Raw genomic sequence first — 17,719 nt, 5'->3', positions numbered from 1 at the left:
GTGATTTGTGGATCCACACGTTATAAAAGCTACTTCTGTTGATTTTCTGTAAATGTCATGTGAAATAAATTGCTCTATAGCTTGAAGATTGTTTTGCAAGTAAAAAATGTTTAGGATGGCATTTTCCTTTAGAGGAATGAATTTATACTGAACCAAAAGCCTTGAACAGCTTTTTTTTTTTTTTTTTTTTTTTTTTTTTTTTTTTCACGCAGCAAATGCAGTTTCGCAGGCCACTGTGATACCTACTGTACGTGTTTTTGCTATCCATGTTGGAACATGATGGAAATTACGAAGTTTGTGGCCCAGGAGCAAAGGAGTTGCTAACATGTTACAATGTAGCTATCATTTCTTACATTTTAGTAGACATGGGCCTTTTTCTTTGGTTTCTAGCTCCAAGCCCTATCCCCAAAGCCTGTTCCTTACTTCTCCGGTAATTTGTGGTCATTTTCTATAACTTCCCAAATCAGCATGCATCCATTTGTACTCCCATGACCAGATCATTGTGGAAGCGCCAATAATGAATTTGGTGTCATGACCTTGCACGGCTCTGCTTCCCAGGCTCCTCAGCGGGGAGGGCCAACCAGACTTTGTTTAGTTCTGGCTGCCGGGAAAAACTAGACTCTGAGAACGGACGGACGGTTCAGGCAGTTTGCTTGGAAAGGGGATCCCAGGAAGCACAACTGAGAGGGTGGGGAAAAGGAGAGAAGACAGGAAAAGGGGGCTTTCGTGACTGGGCTTCTGCCGTGGGCAGCTAGAGCTCGATCCTGCCTGCTGAGGACCCTCTGAGGAATGTTGGAGAGCAGGCCTCAGAATCGTTCCACCTCAGGGCAAGGAAGCTGGGTACTTAAACACCAATCCCATTTTTTAGTGGTTCAGGGTTTTTCCTGGGGCTCTTAAATCCCCTGGCCTTTCTGGGCTCTCCTGCCAAGAAGTGAATGAGCTCTGGGTATTGGGGGGAGGAGGGGCGCCTGAAAACCCTGGGGCATAGAAACCAAGGAAGGCCAGCACTCAAGACAGAAACCTGGGGATGTGCCCAGGAACTGAGAGGCAAGCCAGCTCAGAGGTTGGCCAAGGGAACATGGGGCAGGACATTGACAGCGTTTATTACAAGAACCACTGTTTATCGAGCACTTACTATGTTCTAGGCACTGCTCCTTTACGTGTATGTATTAGCTAATTTAATAGAGTGAGGGCTTCGGTATCACCTCTCCAACTGCCTTTGACTTCGTCACTTACATCGCCCTTTAGCTTCCTTGAAGACAATTCTGTGTCGCTGGCTTTATCAGACCACAAGGAAAACAAGTACTCAAGTAAAACCAGCCCATAATGCTTTCCCAAAGCCTAACTGAAGTCATTTCTCTTGAGTAGGGAGGAAGGCACAATGGTCAGAGGATTTTTTTGAAACATAACTTTGCAACTTCTGATGGGTTCCTAACCTATCTCTCCAACTCACCACGTTTCCATTCTCTCTCTGCTTTGGTTTCCCTTGGAAGGAAAATACAAAAGTCTTTTCTTTTTTCTTTTTTTTTAAAGATTTTATTTATTTATTTGACAGAGAGAGAGAGAGATCACAGACAGAGAGGCAGCCAGAGAGAGAGGGGGGAGAGCAGGCTCCCAGCTGAGCAGAGAGCCCAACATGGGGCTCCATCCCAGGACCCTGAGATCATGACCTGAGCCAAAGGCAGAGGCTTAACCCACTGAGCCACCCAGGTGCCCCACAAAAGTCTTTTCTAAAAACAGGCTTTTCCGGAGGACGTATTCCTGTTTTTCCAGAGACGGTGAAACATGCCTTCTGCACAACACTGTCATCGTTATGTAACATTTTATCAGGGACTTTCTATCAATAGTTTTTGGTGCTTTCTATCAATAGTTTCCCATCTCACATTTCAGTAGCGTTGACAGGAAAGCCAATCCAAGTTTTTCCGAAATTTGTGTTTGTGTTTTATCATCATTCATGCCACTCTCCAAAGTGACAGCCCCAATGGCACACTGGTATTTATCATTGCCTCTGCTAGGTACAGTGCAGAAGCTGAAATTGGGTAGAACTTTCTAGGCAGCAGTAAATCCCAATCGTAGATCAATATGTATAGAGCCAGGCATCCCTTATCAACTCTTCTGGGTGTATTTATGAGTATACGAAAGCCCTGAGCCTCACGGTCTGTTAGGAATGAAGTTTTACTGATGATACCCGCTTACAGTGATGGGCTAGACAAAAAGTCAGAGAAAAACTTTTTTCCAACGCCCCTCTCTCCAGTTCTGTTGGTGAAGGGAATCCTTCGTGGGCAAGACAGAATGTTCTAATGTTGTTTGGTCAGGTTATGTTTCCATATTAATTACTCTGGTTTTATGCTGGTCTGATGGAGGCCCAACACATCACCCAACAGTGTTTCTCCCAAAGCTAATATGGAAAAGGGATGGAGCCGTCAATCTGTATTAATTGCTGTCACATACTGTTCCTTCTGGCAGTAAGACAACAGGCTCCCAATTTTAAAATTCAAGAGGGAAAATGGAAAAATCAGGAAGCATAGGCCATTTTCAAATAGTATTGGTCAGTGACCATTTGTGGCTGGGACTCCGGAGCATGGACTTGACCTTGGGCTGGACGTGACTACTTTGAAGTGTAATGACCAGGTTGAGGTCAGTGAACCACCTATTCAGGCAGTCTTGACCAAAGCACACCAGACAGGTATGAGCAGAGCAGTCTATGCTCCTGGCTACCTGTGCAGTCAGTGCAAAGCCTTGTTCATTCGGGATTCTTCCAGAAATTAAGACATCAGCACCTTTAGCTCGTGTTCAGATGTTCCAGTTCCACCAACAGCAGCAAGCCTACAGAAGAGCTGCAGAGAGGAGGCGCTTCCCTCAGTTGTGTAGCTGGAGCACTTTTTTTGGCCAAGCTTTCCCGACCACGTAGTCCGGGGAGAATGCAATGAAACTCTCAAAACAGAACCTCTTGGTTCATGCAAATTAGATCCGCACGAAGCCCAAAGAAAACAGCCCAGGGAATGGCCGCATCATTGCGTCTCCCTGGAATAAGACTATCTCCCCACACACAGGCAGGCTGTCCCACCCGTTGGTTCTGCAAAGTTCATGGAAGGAGGCACCCCAGGTTTTGCCTCTGCTGGTTTGGGGGCTCTGCTCCAACTTCCCATCCCCCTGAGGCCACTGCAGTTTCTAATCAGAGGTCACATTCTGCTGGCAGATTGGAAGGAGTGCAGTGTAAAAAGAAAGGACCACTGGGACAGAGGGGAACTTTCAAAATGTCCCAGAGGGGCACGCTAGGACCATCCCGGTGGCTCTGAGCTGCACATCTGGGCCACACTCTCCTCTGTACTCCCAAGCCACTGATGGCCAGCCATCGGTTGCTGAGGGCTTTTGTTTTTCTTAGGAGATTTTCTTTTTTAGAATGATTTCGGTTGTACAGAAAAAATTGTGGTTATTGAGTCACAGAGAGTACACAGAATTTCCATATACCCCTTACCAATTCCCCTATTGTTAACATCTTGCGTCAGTGTAGTAGGCATATGTGGCTACACTTAATGAACCAGTATTGATCCACTGTTATTAACCAGAAGCCCTGCTTTATTTTATTTCCTTGGTTTTTACCTAAGATCCCCCTTCTGTCCCAAGATCCTACCCAGGGTACCACATGCCATTTGTAGTTCTCATGACTTCTTAGGCTCCTTCTCCATGACAGTGACTCTGGTTTTCCTGGTTTCTAATGAGCTTGACAATTTTGAGAAGTACTGGCCACATGTTTTTGTAGAATGTCCCTCAAAAGGAATTTTTCTGGTGTTTTTTTCATGATTACACTGGGGGGTAGGGGTTTCAGGGAGGAGGACCACAAAAGTGAAGTACCTTTCCCATCATGTTGTATCCAGGGTACAGGTACACTGTCGGCATGACTTCTTGCTGTTGATGTTGACTTTGATCATCTGTACTGTAAAGCTCCTCTTTTTCCTCCTTTCCATCAGTCCACTCTTTGGAAGGACACAACTGTGTGCAGCCCCCGCTTAAGGTGTGGGAAATGTACCATATCCTGTGGGTCAAGGGTCTGCAAGAATTAGTTGGAATTCTCCTACAGTGGAGACTTGTCTCTTCTTTCCCAAGAACTTACTTATATCAGTGTGGATTCACAGATATTTATTTTATGCTCTGGGTTCTAATTCGGTATTGCTCTCTTTGTCGCTCAAATTTTTCTAGCCTCAGCCACTGGAAACTCTTTTTAGACGGCTTCTTGGACACGCTCGTAGCAATGGAGTTTTGTTTGTTTGTTTTTTGTGTTTCTTTACTCTTTGACACTACAAGATCCTCTAGGCTTGTCCCATATTTTATCTGCCCCAGTCCCAGAGTTAATCGTTTGCCCCATTTTCTTTTACTGAAGGATTGTTTTAGGAACCAAGATCTTGGCATGGGGTGTATCTTTTGCTACTGGGCTATCACCACTTCCAGGCCTTCTCAGTTGACAGAACAAAGAAATATAAGTGTATGCTAACCTCAATGTATACACACGTCTACAGATACTTCTGTATCTATATTGAGGCTAACCATGAGTTCATACCTATGTCTCCAACTCTAATCCATTACCACGTGGGTCATTCCCTTGCTTACCTGTAAGTTCCCATCTCCACAGTGAGAAACCTCGCTCCCACCATGCACCACCAGGCGCCAAATTGCTCCTCCCCAGTACACCTGTGTACCAGGATCTGAATGGCCAATCTGCCCCCCCCGGGGGGGGGGGGGGGGGCTCTGGTGCTTATGTGCAGCTCCTGTTGCCTTTCGTCTTAGAGAATCCAATAATTTCTTAAGTCACTTATTGTCGGGGCCTCCACTCCTGCCCCCTTTGGTGAGGTGGGTTCGTACTTCCATGATACAGTTAAATTCTTTTTATCACAGTCCTCATTCTATCCTGAGATCCCTACCTGAGGACCTTTTTTCCTCCAACAGTGAGAAAACTGACTCTCATTCTCCTCAATGTATTTACTCATTGACTCAAAACTAAAATACACAAATAGTTTCAAAATGGTGAGCCCTTACAATTGTACAAAGCAAACCTATTAAGTAGGGTTTAATATTTGTTTGTCATTTTTCCCCCCTTTGGGGTAAAACCAACATACAATGAACTGCACAGATATTAATCATATAATTTGATGGGTGCTTGATTAACAGCATACACCTGGCCACCCAGAGCCACCTTAAGATACAGAATATTTTAATCACTCAGAAAATTCTTCATGCTCCTTCATGCCCGCCCCCACCAAAGGTAACTCAGTCCTGCTAGTTCTCACCACGGATTAGTTTGCTCTAGAACTTCACGTAAGTGGAATCATACCATATGTCATCTTCTGCGTCTGGTTTCTTTCACTCAGTATCATGTCTGTGAGATTCATCCATGCTATTTCTCTAGCCTTGTAATTAGTTTAGTAGTTCCCAGGAATGGAGTCAAGCCAGTGGTGTGCTAGTAAATATTTAACAACCAGCTGTCCTGGGGGAAAGGGGAAAAAAAAAGCCCCGATTTTTGGCATTTGCTAATTTTTGTGGCGTAAATACACTCCACATTGCCAATTTCAAGACACTTTCCAAAAATGTCATAGTTGGCTCTTGCGGCCTAGGGTGAGTATGCTTGGGCACAACACTGAGTGGATCAGCTAGAGGCTCCCTTCGGTGGTGGTCTACCAACAAGCCAATGAAATACTTACGGCATTATCTTCTGCAGTGCTGAACGACCAAGTGGTTTGCGAGATTGTGCGTCTGCAAAGACTTCTGAGAACAGCGTATCCAGTAGATCAAACACTGAGGGCCTGTTCTGTAACAACCACCACCTAGATGTACAAAAGCTCTGCTGTCTTTTGCTTCTTTTTTTAAAAAAAGGTTTTATTTATTTATTTGTCAGAGAGAGAGGGAGGGGAGGGAGAGAGAGCAGAAGCACGGGGAGCAGCAGGCAGAGGGAGAAGCAGGCTGCCCACTGAGCAGGGAGCCCGATTCGGGACTCGATGCCAGGATCCCGAGATCGTGACCTGAGCTGAAGGCAGACGCTTACGTGACTGAGCCACCCAGGCATCCCATGTCCCTTGCCTCTTTGACATCTAGGTGATAGAGGGTCCAGCTTTGCACTCGGTGGGGATATTATAAGGAATTAGGGTAGATTTGGTCCCCTGAAATTTTGGCCTTAAGTCTGTGGCATTCTGTTTTTTTTATAAGAGCCATTTTAGTCCATTATGTCGACATGAATTCAAACAGCCTGGGATTAGGAAAACACATCTGCCAGCTCCCGCCTCTGTCAAGTTATGAAATAAGGATCAGGTACAACTGTATATCACCTAATAGAAAGGAGACACATTACCATTATGTCAAGGAGATTTCCAAAGAAACGGTGGTCTGGACCGAAGTCCTCAGACACTTGAGCAAGCGAGAGCTCTCTCCCTGTGGCCTTGACTCACAGTGCCTCACAGTGCCTGCAGCTTCAACAAAGAACATTCTAGCAGGCTTCCCCTCCCCCCCTCCCTGGCCCTTTATTTTCTATTTTTCTAAGACCTTTTCTTAAAAATGTTTAGAGTCAGGGTCAGGAAGAAGCATAGAATGGGAATAGGGAAAAAATTTCTTAAAAATTCTTCTTGGAGCTGAACTCCAGATAGAAGCCCCTTATACTGAGTGGCTGTGTGAGACCCATTGGAGTTCATTAACACCCTCTTCAAAACAACACGTGGAAAAGAAAACCTTCTTTTCCCCGTGCCAATGACTCAATTTGGCTTTTGTGTATTTTTAGGTTAGTATGTGACCAAGGCCTTCTGAAGTCTGATGAAGCCGTATGACAAGCAGCTCACGCATTCCAAAGACCTTGAACATCTCATGTAGATGCCGCTTGATGGATATAAAACAGTATTTTTCTCTCTCTGCAATCTAGACTTCACTAGAAGCCTGATTTTTGATACAGTCTTCTCTGGTTATTTCATTATCATCATTACTAAAATCACATGTCCTGCCCAGGCCACCTATTTCTTTTTTTTTTTTTAAGATTTATTTATTTATTGGAGAGAGAGAGAGTGCACAAGTGCTGGGGGGTGGGGACTCCAGGGGGAGGGAGAATTCCAAGCAGGCTCCTCGCTGAGCACACAGCCCAACGAGGGTCTGCATCTCACCACCCTGAGCTGAAATCACCCAGCACCCCCTGCCTGTTTCATTTCTTTTCCTCTTTGGATACAGTCTCCCATCAGACCATGTGTCCCCATTTCTGGTTCAAGACGATGGTCGCCACATCATTGCATCTGGTCTCAGCTTGGCACCCTCTGCCTCCCTTCACAGTGCTGCACTCCTGTCTTTGAAAAACCTGCAGCCAAACCAGGCTCAACGATTGCCTAAAGGCTCCTGCCGCCTTTCACTCTATGCTCTACCTGACCCCCATGCTTGGGCCAAGGACATTTCCTTCCCCTTCCTCCACTCATCCCCGTTAACCAGGGTTTCCTTCCTTGTCTCCACCAGAAAGGAGCACAATCTCTCCTTCTCCAACCAACAAATCAACCAACTAACTCAACCACAGCCTACCCACTGCAAAGTCCTCTTTTCTTGCTCCAAAAAGGACACTGTGTATTGTCCATGTATGACATTCCTAAGACATCGTGGCCTCTAATCATATATTGTCCCCTTGTCCCCTAAAAGCTACCACAGATAAGCTATTCTGGGCATCAAAGGCCAGCATGCATTCCAAGATTGATGGAAACGATAATTTGATAATTCGTGCCTGGTAAGAAGTGAGCACACAAAAGGTACAATTGATATCGTGAAGATCAAAGATACACAATGAATGGCTAAGGCTCCCTCATCCCACCTTCCTTTGTTCCGCAGAGATCTCTGGAAGCTTGGTGGTTGAAAGTCGCATGTGCACATGTACACAGGCCCAGTCCATGGAATTACTAGTACTAGTTGGAGGGGTCCGAGTGCTGCACCCCCATCTTGTAATACAGCACTGCCTCCCCCCTCTTGTGTCTCCCTGCAGCATCAGGTTTACTGAAGGATTTGGTGCAAAGGCTTTCCACAATGGGTTACGTCGGAAATTTAAAAATATATCTTTCCTATATCAGCTTACTCTCTTGTCAACTTTTGACGGCAGTCTCTTGAGCATATGTTGAATTTCCTTTCCTCTGAGTTCCTACTGCACTTTCAGATTCATTTCTGGGCTCTAGTCCTGCCACAACTTACACAGCATTTCCTGCAGGGCTTCCTCGAGGGTCCAGCCTAGGCCCTCCCTGTCTTTGAATCCTCAGTAGTTAGCGCTGATCCACGGATCGTTTACATAAATGTTTGCCAAACCGTGATTAAATGTTTTCCCACAGCACACAGGCTGGATCAAGCGTGAGTCCTCAGGATGAGGGAACTGTATCTGTTTTCTTTTCTGCACGGACCTTAGCCCATGCAACTTAGTAAGTGCCTTTGAAAATGGATGCTCTGACTTGTCTAAACTTTCACTACCTGTCCGTATTTTGTATGCATTGTTTTTTTGTTGTTGCTATTTTGGTTTTGTTTTGTTTTGTTTTGTTTTTGTTTTTGTTTTGTTTTGCTACCCATATGTATTTGCAAAAAGGTAGGAAAACCAGAAAGGCAGAGATATCTTGCCTGATGCCTTTAAAATCCAAAGAGGAACAGATCATATCCATGACCTCACTGTTATCTCCTTTGGAAGTGAACATCAAGGACTATGGTTTTAGATGAGAAGTGAATGACATTACGACCAGGAAAAGCCTTAATAAAGGATTGAGCCCATTCCACCAGCTCCCTCGGGCCACCTGCCAGCGCGAGAAGAACAAGCAGTAACCCTGTCAGCCGGCTTCAAAATTAGAATGAATTCATAAGAAACAAAAGATCTTGTTTTCATGGGAAAATATCCTTTGTGATATCCAACAAAGGGAGAATAATTTTGAAAGCATGTGACTTGGGGTCCTATCCTGCAGTTCTTATACAGACAAAACTCTCATTGACTCCATCAATAGAATTATTGCTACATAAAAGTCTTTTGCAAAATTTCCATGATGCTTCAAAGTGCATTTTAAGTGCATCAGCCCAGCATCCCACGCCCGCCCCCATTTTAATACAGCTGGAGAAGGTTTCTCTTAGATTGCCCTATTGTACCGCAGGAGACGAACCCAGCATAGGATTGGAAACCAATGGACACCCCTCACCCCCACCCCTGCATACATCATCATAGCAAAATCCAGGCGATATAGAGAAGGTCAAATTTCAACTGATCTCTGAGCTTGAATTTTCCATTTCAAATTGCTCTTGCCAGGTAGACAGAAAATGGATTTCTTGCAAGCTTCAATAAATACCATCTCCAAGTAAAATCCACATTTTTCAAATAGATAACAGTATAATGATTGGTATTGCTATTCCAGCTATGGCTGAATAGCAAGCAGTCCATTCCTTTTTATGTAGTATGCTCCTTACGAGCCTCAAAAGATGAAATTGGGCCTTCAATACTGTTGGAATGAAGGACAATGGGCCCGATCTGTTCTTTTGAATTCTCTTAGCAAATGTACTGCATAAAATAGAATGCAATGCTAGGAAAGACTTCCCTTCTCAAAAAAAAAAAAAAAAAAAAAGCAAGCAATATCTGTTCTAATAGGTTTTCCATTCTCACCCATACCTGTGTTGTTGTTCACTCAATTGATGCAATTTTTAGTAGGTAGCATATTCTTAAACTAAGAAAAAAAAATCTTACTTTAATTCATGAGTTTTTGCCCTAAAAAAGCTAATGCTAATAGTTTCACAAATGGGCTTAAAAGGAAATGGGGGCGCCTGTGGCCTCTCCCACAGAACTTTTAAGAATTGGAAAGATCTGGGGCTCTTGGTTGGCTCAGTCGGTTAAGCGTCTGACTCTTGATTTCGGCTCAGGTCATGATCTCAGGGTCATGGGATGGAGTCCTGTGCTTGGCTCCAAGCTCAGTGGGAGTCTGCTTGAGATTCTCTCTCCCTTGGCCTCTGCCCCCTCTCTCTCTCACTCTCTCTCTCTCTCAAAATAAATACATAAAATCTTTTTTTAAAAACCTGTAGATTGCTCTGGGTAGTATAGACATTTAAAATATAGATAGATTGATAGATAGATGATAGACAGACCAATCCAAGATGCTATTGCAAGTGCTTTACACTTAGCATCTTATTCACTACTTACTACAACCCCGTGGGAAAGGTACAGATCCATTTTACAAATGAAAAAACAATGAGGCAAATAGCAATTTTTTAGTAAATAATTGTTGACTGCTGTAAATAAATGGAGGCAAATAGAAAATTCCTGAAACGATTAGCAAGAAAGCTGGAGCCAGTGACATTTTTTAAAATGATTGCCCTTAGTCCTTTGTTGTAACAGAGACAGCTATTAGCTTCCCGATATCCATTCTCTTCTTCTTCATTAGAAACAAAGCCTGATTTTTCTTCCCCGGAATTCCTTGCAGCTAGGTATGGCCTTATGGCCAAGTTCTTGCTAATGCAATTTACATATAAGTGTTGTATGGTATTTCTGGGATGATCTTTAAAATGAAGGAGGCAGGCCTATTTACTTCTCCTTCCTCTTTCCTGCTGTTCGGAACATGATATAATGCCGGTATTCTGCAGCTAGTTTGGGCAGTGAGGTGACCTTGGGAATTGAAGCCACACAATCCTGAACAAGAGAGAGGGGTGCTGGTACCTGACACAGTGAAACCACCATACCACGTCTGGCTACCTACATCATAACTACTTTTACATAAAGGAGAACAAGGTGTTGAGGATTAAAGAGTACACTTATCATGATGAGCACTGAGTAACGTATCAAATTGTTGAATCACTCTATTGTACACCTGAAACTAATATAACACTGTATGTTAATTATACTGGAATTAAACTAAAAATCTTACTTAAAAAAAAAAAAAAGGACAGAGAACTAGGGGCACCTGGATGGCTCAGTAGGTTAAGAGTCCTATTCTTGATTTCAGCCCGGGTTGTGATCTCAGGGTTATGTTATCAAGTCTGGGGTCAGGTTCCATGCTCAGCTGGGCATCGGCTTGGGACTCTCTCTCCCTCTCCCACTGCCTCTCCCCTCTTCCCCTGTCCCTCTCTCTCTAAAAGAAATAAACAAAATAAATCTTAAAAAAAAGAGAGAGAGAGAGAGAGAGAACCAGATTTCTAGCTTAAGCCACTGTTAATTCTTTATTTTCTGCTATATGCAGCCAAACGAAGAACACTAACAAATGGCATATATCCCACAACAACAATGTCTCTTTGATACTCATAACAAAAGGTTATGCTCCTATTTGAAAAAAAGTAAACGTTATTTTTAATACTCATAATACTTTTTTTTCTGATTATAAAATAATACCTCTCTATTTTGGAAAATTTTTTTTAAAAAACAGAAAAGCAGTAAGAAGATTACACCGATCTCTAATTCTACCAGTCAGAACAAAAGTTATTCATACTTTGGATTTGACACAGACCTGTAAAATTAAACCCTTTCCACAGCACACCACGCTGATGCCAATCCTGCTTCTCCCTGAAGAGTCCCCACAATGAAGAGCTCCAAGTGTTGTGAAATAGTTTAGCCCATAGCTGGGATCCTTCTGTTTTAAGTTCTATTTTATATTAACAAATATTTGCCTCCCTGACATCTGGAGCAACCCAGAATAAATGTATTATCTCTCAAACATCCTGTTCCATTAAATGTTTGAAGGTAAACACAAAAGCTTTCTTTTCCATAGTCACAAACTATGCTCCAACATTGTGGCAGGAATGAAAATATAGGTCATGACTTAAAATAATCCAAGTGACAGAGAGTGAAGGTAAAGTAGGTGAAGGCATAAGTACACAGGGTCAAAAGACTTTTTTTGTTTTCAAATTTGGTGACCAACTAAAATATGGAGGGTCGAATGCCCTGTTTAGGCTGGGCCACACAGCCATGTGGCATGTAACCTTATTTTAGGTTTCTGAGTCTAAACACCTTCAGCCCAAAGCAGGTTGTGAGTGAAGCCTATTAATGTTTCATCTGCACCCAAGCTTGCCCCAGCCCTATGTAAAGAAAAAAGAGAAGTGAGTTAGTTGGTTGGCTATGCTCCAAGGCAGGAGGCCCTGTGTCAGCTTATCACTTCTGCCATATGGATGGCAGAGAATGAGAAGAGAGGAAGAGAGTCTCCCAGAGGGGGTAACCCTGACCCTTTGACTCTAGCAGTGTTTCAGGGAGAGCAGCAAGAAGGCCACACCCTAGCACTGACCTGTTAACACACAGTGACTGTGCCCACTGGAAATATGGCATAATCATGTCCCAGAATCTGATGAATCCAAACAATACTCCTCCTCCCTAGATGTAGATTGAAGGGAGGAAGGAAAACAAGCTCTTGCTCCTTCATTAACTTACACAGCCAAAGGAATCATAGCTTTTGAATAGCTTCCTAGGCCTACTGGCTTGTATTAAACTTGGGACCAATTAAATCTCCTTGGTCGTTTTCATAAGAACTTCTGAGACCTCCCCCATCTTATACCCATGTACTAAAGTATAAACCCTTAATGAGAAATTTAGGCGCACCTGGGTGGCTCAGTGGGTTAAAGCCTCTGCCTTCAGCTCAGGTCATGGTCTCAGGGTCCTGGGATGGAGCCCTGAGTGGAGTCGGACTCTCTACTCAGCAGGGAGCCTGCTTCCTCCTCTCTCTCTGCCTGCTTCTCTGCCTACTTGTGCTCTCTCTCTGTCAAATAAATAAATTAAATCTTTAAAAAAAAAGAAATTTACATTCGTCTCTGTCAGTTTTAATCTTCTTGCTTTTGTTCCCTAATTCGTGTCACCATCTAACATTGAAACGTCTGATAAAAGTGAAAAAAAAAAAAGGCCACAATTAAGGGTCTGGAACCCACAACTGAAAACCTCATTCTAAGTTGATCTAATTTTTATTCACGTTTAAGTTACCTTGAAACACCCCAACCAAAGACTCATTTAGCCTTGCCCTTTCTACGTTGCCCAAGCAGACATCACGGCCACCAAACAGTGGTTTAAATCATGCTATTCTACTGGCCATTCTATTATTCTGTCCATCTTGGGACTCTGTTTTTAGAAAGGAAATGAAAAGAGTTTTTGCTTTTTAATTACATACAAATACGATACCAGAAAGACAGCTTAAAAAAAATGTTCATCATCCCAAAATTCAACTTTTCCTGTGTATACGTGACAGATTATATCCCTAATTTGCTTACATCAAGCCTGAAACAAAGAAATGATAGAGCTAGGAGCAATCTTTTCTTCCATACGCTTGCCACACAGAAGCTTTTTTTAAAAGGCAGAGCAATTAGCAATTTTATCTGTTTGTTCATGTGTTCGTATTTTGTGTATATTTGCATTTCATATTTAATTTGGTGCCCCATAACTATTCAAATTAACTAGACTCGACAGATACTTTCACTTACTAACACTCTGAGTGATGTGCCCTTAAATTAATAAATAATTAATTGAACAGATAAATAGAATTTACACTCTACCAGAAAATTGTTCCTCCGTGTAGCAGATATGAAGAGCAATAGTCTTCACTACATGTATATACAGGTAAGGATATCAAAGCATATTCACCAAAATAGATAACATCCTATTTGTGATATTTTAAAATATTTGTTAGATCACTTGAGGAGCGAATAACTTTTAATGAAATCTACAATATTTCTACAAGCATCCTTTTTTTTAAAGATTTTATTTATTTATTTGACAGACAGAGATCACAAGTAGACAGAGAGGCAGGCAGAGAGCCTGATGTGGGGCTCGATCCCAGGACCCTGGGATCATGACCTGAGCCGAAGGCAGATGCTTAACCCTCTGAGCCACCGAGGCACCCCTTCTATAAGCATCTTTAAATGAGTTTTTAGAACAAGAAGCTTCAGTTATACTGTGCTTATCACTGACTTTCCTATGGCCTGAAGGGGTAGGATTTTTTTCCCATAGTGAGAAATTTGTCTACCGGCCACCCTGGTCTGAGTTGTAAAAATTACCAAAAATGGTTCAAGATGTTCTACCATAGTTAAGAACACAATCCCCCAAGAGTCAAAGTCCCCAGTCCAGATCTGATCTGCTGTTGGAAGGCCTCTGGAATTTCAGGGATTTATTCAATGTGATTTCATGGAGAATAACATTACAGCATGATTCACAGAAAACCTTAGAACCAACTAACCTGTCAAAAATCCATTTGGGGGGCACCTGGGTGGCTCAGTGGGTTAAGTCTCCGCCTTTGGCTCAGGTAGTGATCTCAAGGTCCTGGGATCGAGCGCCGCATCGGAATCTCTGGTCAGCAAGGAGCCTGCTTCCCCCTCTCTCTGCCTGCCTCTCTGCCTACTTGTTATCTCTGTCTGTCAAATAAATAAATAAAATCTTTTTAAAAAATCCATTCGGTTTCCAATCACACTAACTCTGCTTCCCCAGTGTCACCCCACCTCTTTATGCATGTCTCCCCAGCCTTGACTGAAGTATTCCTTCTGGGGCTCATTCACCGGGCCTCTCCTCTGAGCATCTGTTTCCCTCATCCCATCTCTATCCACACCTGGATAAGGACCTGGCAGCAGCAGCAGCAGCAGCAGGGAAAGATACCACCAAACCCTAGCCCTCTTTGCCTACCTGTGACCTGATTCACACCCCACTGACATTAGGATAAATTCTCCCTGGCATGGCCAGGACTGGAGTTCGAAGAAGAAATGTCATCCTGAATTGCATCGTGAATTTTGTTCAGAAGCAAAATGGTCGTAAGTGGCCACTTGTTGGCACATTTGTTCTTTCAAACAAATGTTTTTGAGTGCCCCATTGAATGCTTTTAGCCCTGGGGATCTAATCTGGAAGTGATTTGATCTGAAGCTTCCCTTCTAGTGGATGTATGAAAAGATAATCTATCTCATTTACCCCGCCAGGACTTGGATTTCCACTAGTGAGCTTCCCCTCAGCACTGTACTTCTGTCTGTAGCCATTTTGCTTTGGGGACATTTTACCTTCATGGGATATATGCACAGAAGCAGGTGAACCACACCACCGGAGGTGAGAGTGAGGTAGGGTGGGGGTTGGGAGGACAGAAGAGGCAGGGAGGCGAAATCAACTGAAGGGACTCATGTGTACATAGAGAATGAGAGAGAGAGACAGAGAAAGAGAGAGAATAAGATCCACTGTCAATGTTTCTCTCCTTCCTTCGCTCCCACTTGAAGACATCCCCACGAGAAAATAATACAAGACTTTTGCCTCCTGCCTACAATTGCCGCAGCTGCCACTGGCATGTTCATGATTGATATGTCACATCAAACTTCTAGTAAGGACACACTTCCTTATTCTTTACCCGTGAATTATCTTTGAAACATGGCGAGCGGAGTGCATTTAGACTCCTCGGACGCACCCATTCTCAGCAAAGCATTTTATCATTCGTTCAAGTAAGACTGCATGGCTTAAACCCTAAAATCAATTTGAAACTTCCTTTTGCTATAGCAACTGATCGATGCCCAGAGAGACTTGAGACAAAGGGCAAGATGAACAGCTTGAGGGACAGTGCTTAATGGACAAAATGGGAAAAAAGCACAGGGCCAGTTCTCGCTCCGGAACTAATTAGATGTGTGACCCGGGGAAAGCCACTCGGTCTTCCTGAGCCTCATGTGTCCTTACCTATAAAATGGAATTGTGAATATGTTTCCTCTGAGAACCAAAACAGCCTACCCCACATTCAGCCTGGACCCTGAGAACCCAAACCACACTCTACTGGCTATGCGAACATGACTTTGCTAGTCCACTGTCTCCATTAGTATTACTTTACTTTTCCAGGACTGTCCTGCCCAAGCAGATGACTGCATTGTTCCGACTCTCCCATGGAAAGCATCAATAGACAATTCGCACCCTGACATTCTTTGAATCCCTCATCTTAAAATCCCCATCCTGCTGTTTTCACCAATCCTGGATGTGTACGGTGATTCTCACCCAATCTTAACCGAGCCCCCTGCATTGAAAGACATGCCTTAAACCAAACTTCCGGTTCTCAGTGAACTCTGAACTTACCTTCATCCCTCTGAGACAGAGCCAAAGCCAGAAGCTCAGCTTTGTCTTATTATGTGTCGGTGATATTTGGGGACCCAGCTTCTGACACCTCCCAGAATCACTGTGATAACATATGTGAGAATTCTCCCAGTGCTGTCAATTGCGATGAAAGTACGAGTTGGCAGAATGACCGTAAATGGAGGGCAATAAATAAGGCCCAGCGAAGGCAAAAGGTGACAGTACTCCAGAAGGAGATATAAACACCCCCGGGAATGACAGCTCCCTGAAAGTGTTATAAGATGCTGGGGACTCCTACTCCTACCGTTGGAAATAAAGGGAAACTTTTTCACCTGAACCTACCATTGGACTGTTGTAGTTCACCTTCAAAGGTGAGAAATTTGCCACCGTACAGTTGTCAAACCAAAGCTGATTTTCTAATCTAGGACACAACCAGACAATGGGTGCACAGGTAGGTGGGTGGCTATCACAAGCTGCCTCCACTTGAGTTGCCAAATGTAGGACAGGCTCTTCAACCTGATGATTCGAAGAATATCACCTTAAATTGATGAAGTATACCAGCTTTACACATTCTAACACTGTTTAGTTCAGTTTCTGTGGTTTACAGATTCTCCAGCTTCTTCTGGCCAGCCAAATGTTATTAACCCATCACCATACATCTCTTCCCTATACCTTTTATAGTGAGAACATCCCTCTCCATGTCTGTTTCACGTATGTGTATGAAATTTACATTCACACCATAGCAGTGTGCGTATCCAGAATATATAAACGCACATCCTCCATGCTGAAGAATGTGGCCAAAATAAGGAAGTGGCAAAACAGACTTTGGATTAGCCAAAGGAGGCTAATTATTAACCAGGAAACTCAGAGTGCTTCACATTATCCCCAAGACAAGCACGTCGTCCCACGCCCGCCACGAGGAGCACCTTCAGCAAAGGCTGTGTGCTATCAGAGCTGGGATCATGTCTGTCTTGACACATGTGTGTTCCTGTGATACATCTGGCAGTGTCTGGCACAAAAGTGGCACGTGATAATGTGTATTGATTGATGGGCTAACAATTCGCAAAAGAAGACAAATGTCTGAGAGATAGTAAATGTCACTAGGCAACCAGCAAAATTTGTATTTAAATGAGATATCATTTAATGAGATGAGAGCCTATTACATTAGCACAGTTACGGAAGATGGTATATCATGCCCTCAAGGGTGGAGCCAAATGACCGGTGTGAGGCAACATCAGTGTGGGTGCAAATAGATACAACTGGTCTAGAAAAGCATTCAAATCAAGCCTTTAAAATGTTTCTGCCCTTTATTCCACGGCTTGGAATTGACCCGGGGAAATAATTTTGGACAGAGGCAAACACGGCAACATGATAAAGAACAAAAACAAGGAACACAGACTCCATTCCCAACTACCAAGCAATGATTTGGGACTAGCTAACCGATATTTCACATTTGCTATCTACAGACTGTGTCGGGGCTTCATGGATATGACCCTATTTAATCGTTTCAGAAACCACATGGAGTAGCTACTATTACCCCCATTTTACAAATGGTGAAACTGAGGTCATTTGCCCATAGACAGAACTGGATGCTGAAGGAATCAGAAGGCAAGAACTGGGATCTCTTTGACTCCATAGCACTTAAACAGTGTCTCTGTGCCAGAGAACATTATGCATTCAAATTAAATTTTAATGAGGGGGTAAAAATTTAAT

This window comes from Enhydra lutris, unplaced genomic scaffold (assembly GCF_002288905.1).
Source record: "Enhydra lutris kenyoni isolate GAN:26980312 unplaced genomic scaffold, ASM228890v2 scaffoldscaffold23, whole genome shotgun sequence".
Lineage (NCBI taxonomy): Eukaryota > Metazoa > Chordata > Mammalia > Carnivora > Mustelidae > Enhydra > Enhydra lutris.
This window is presented reverse-complemented; position numbering follows the sequence as displayed.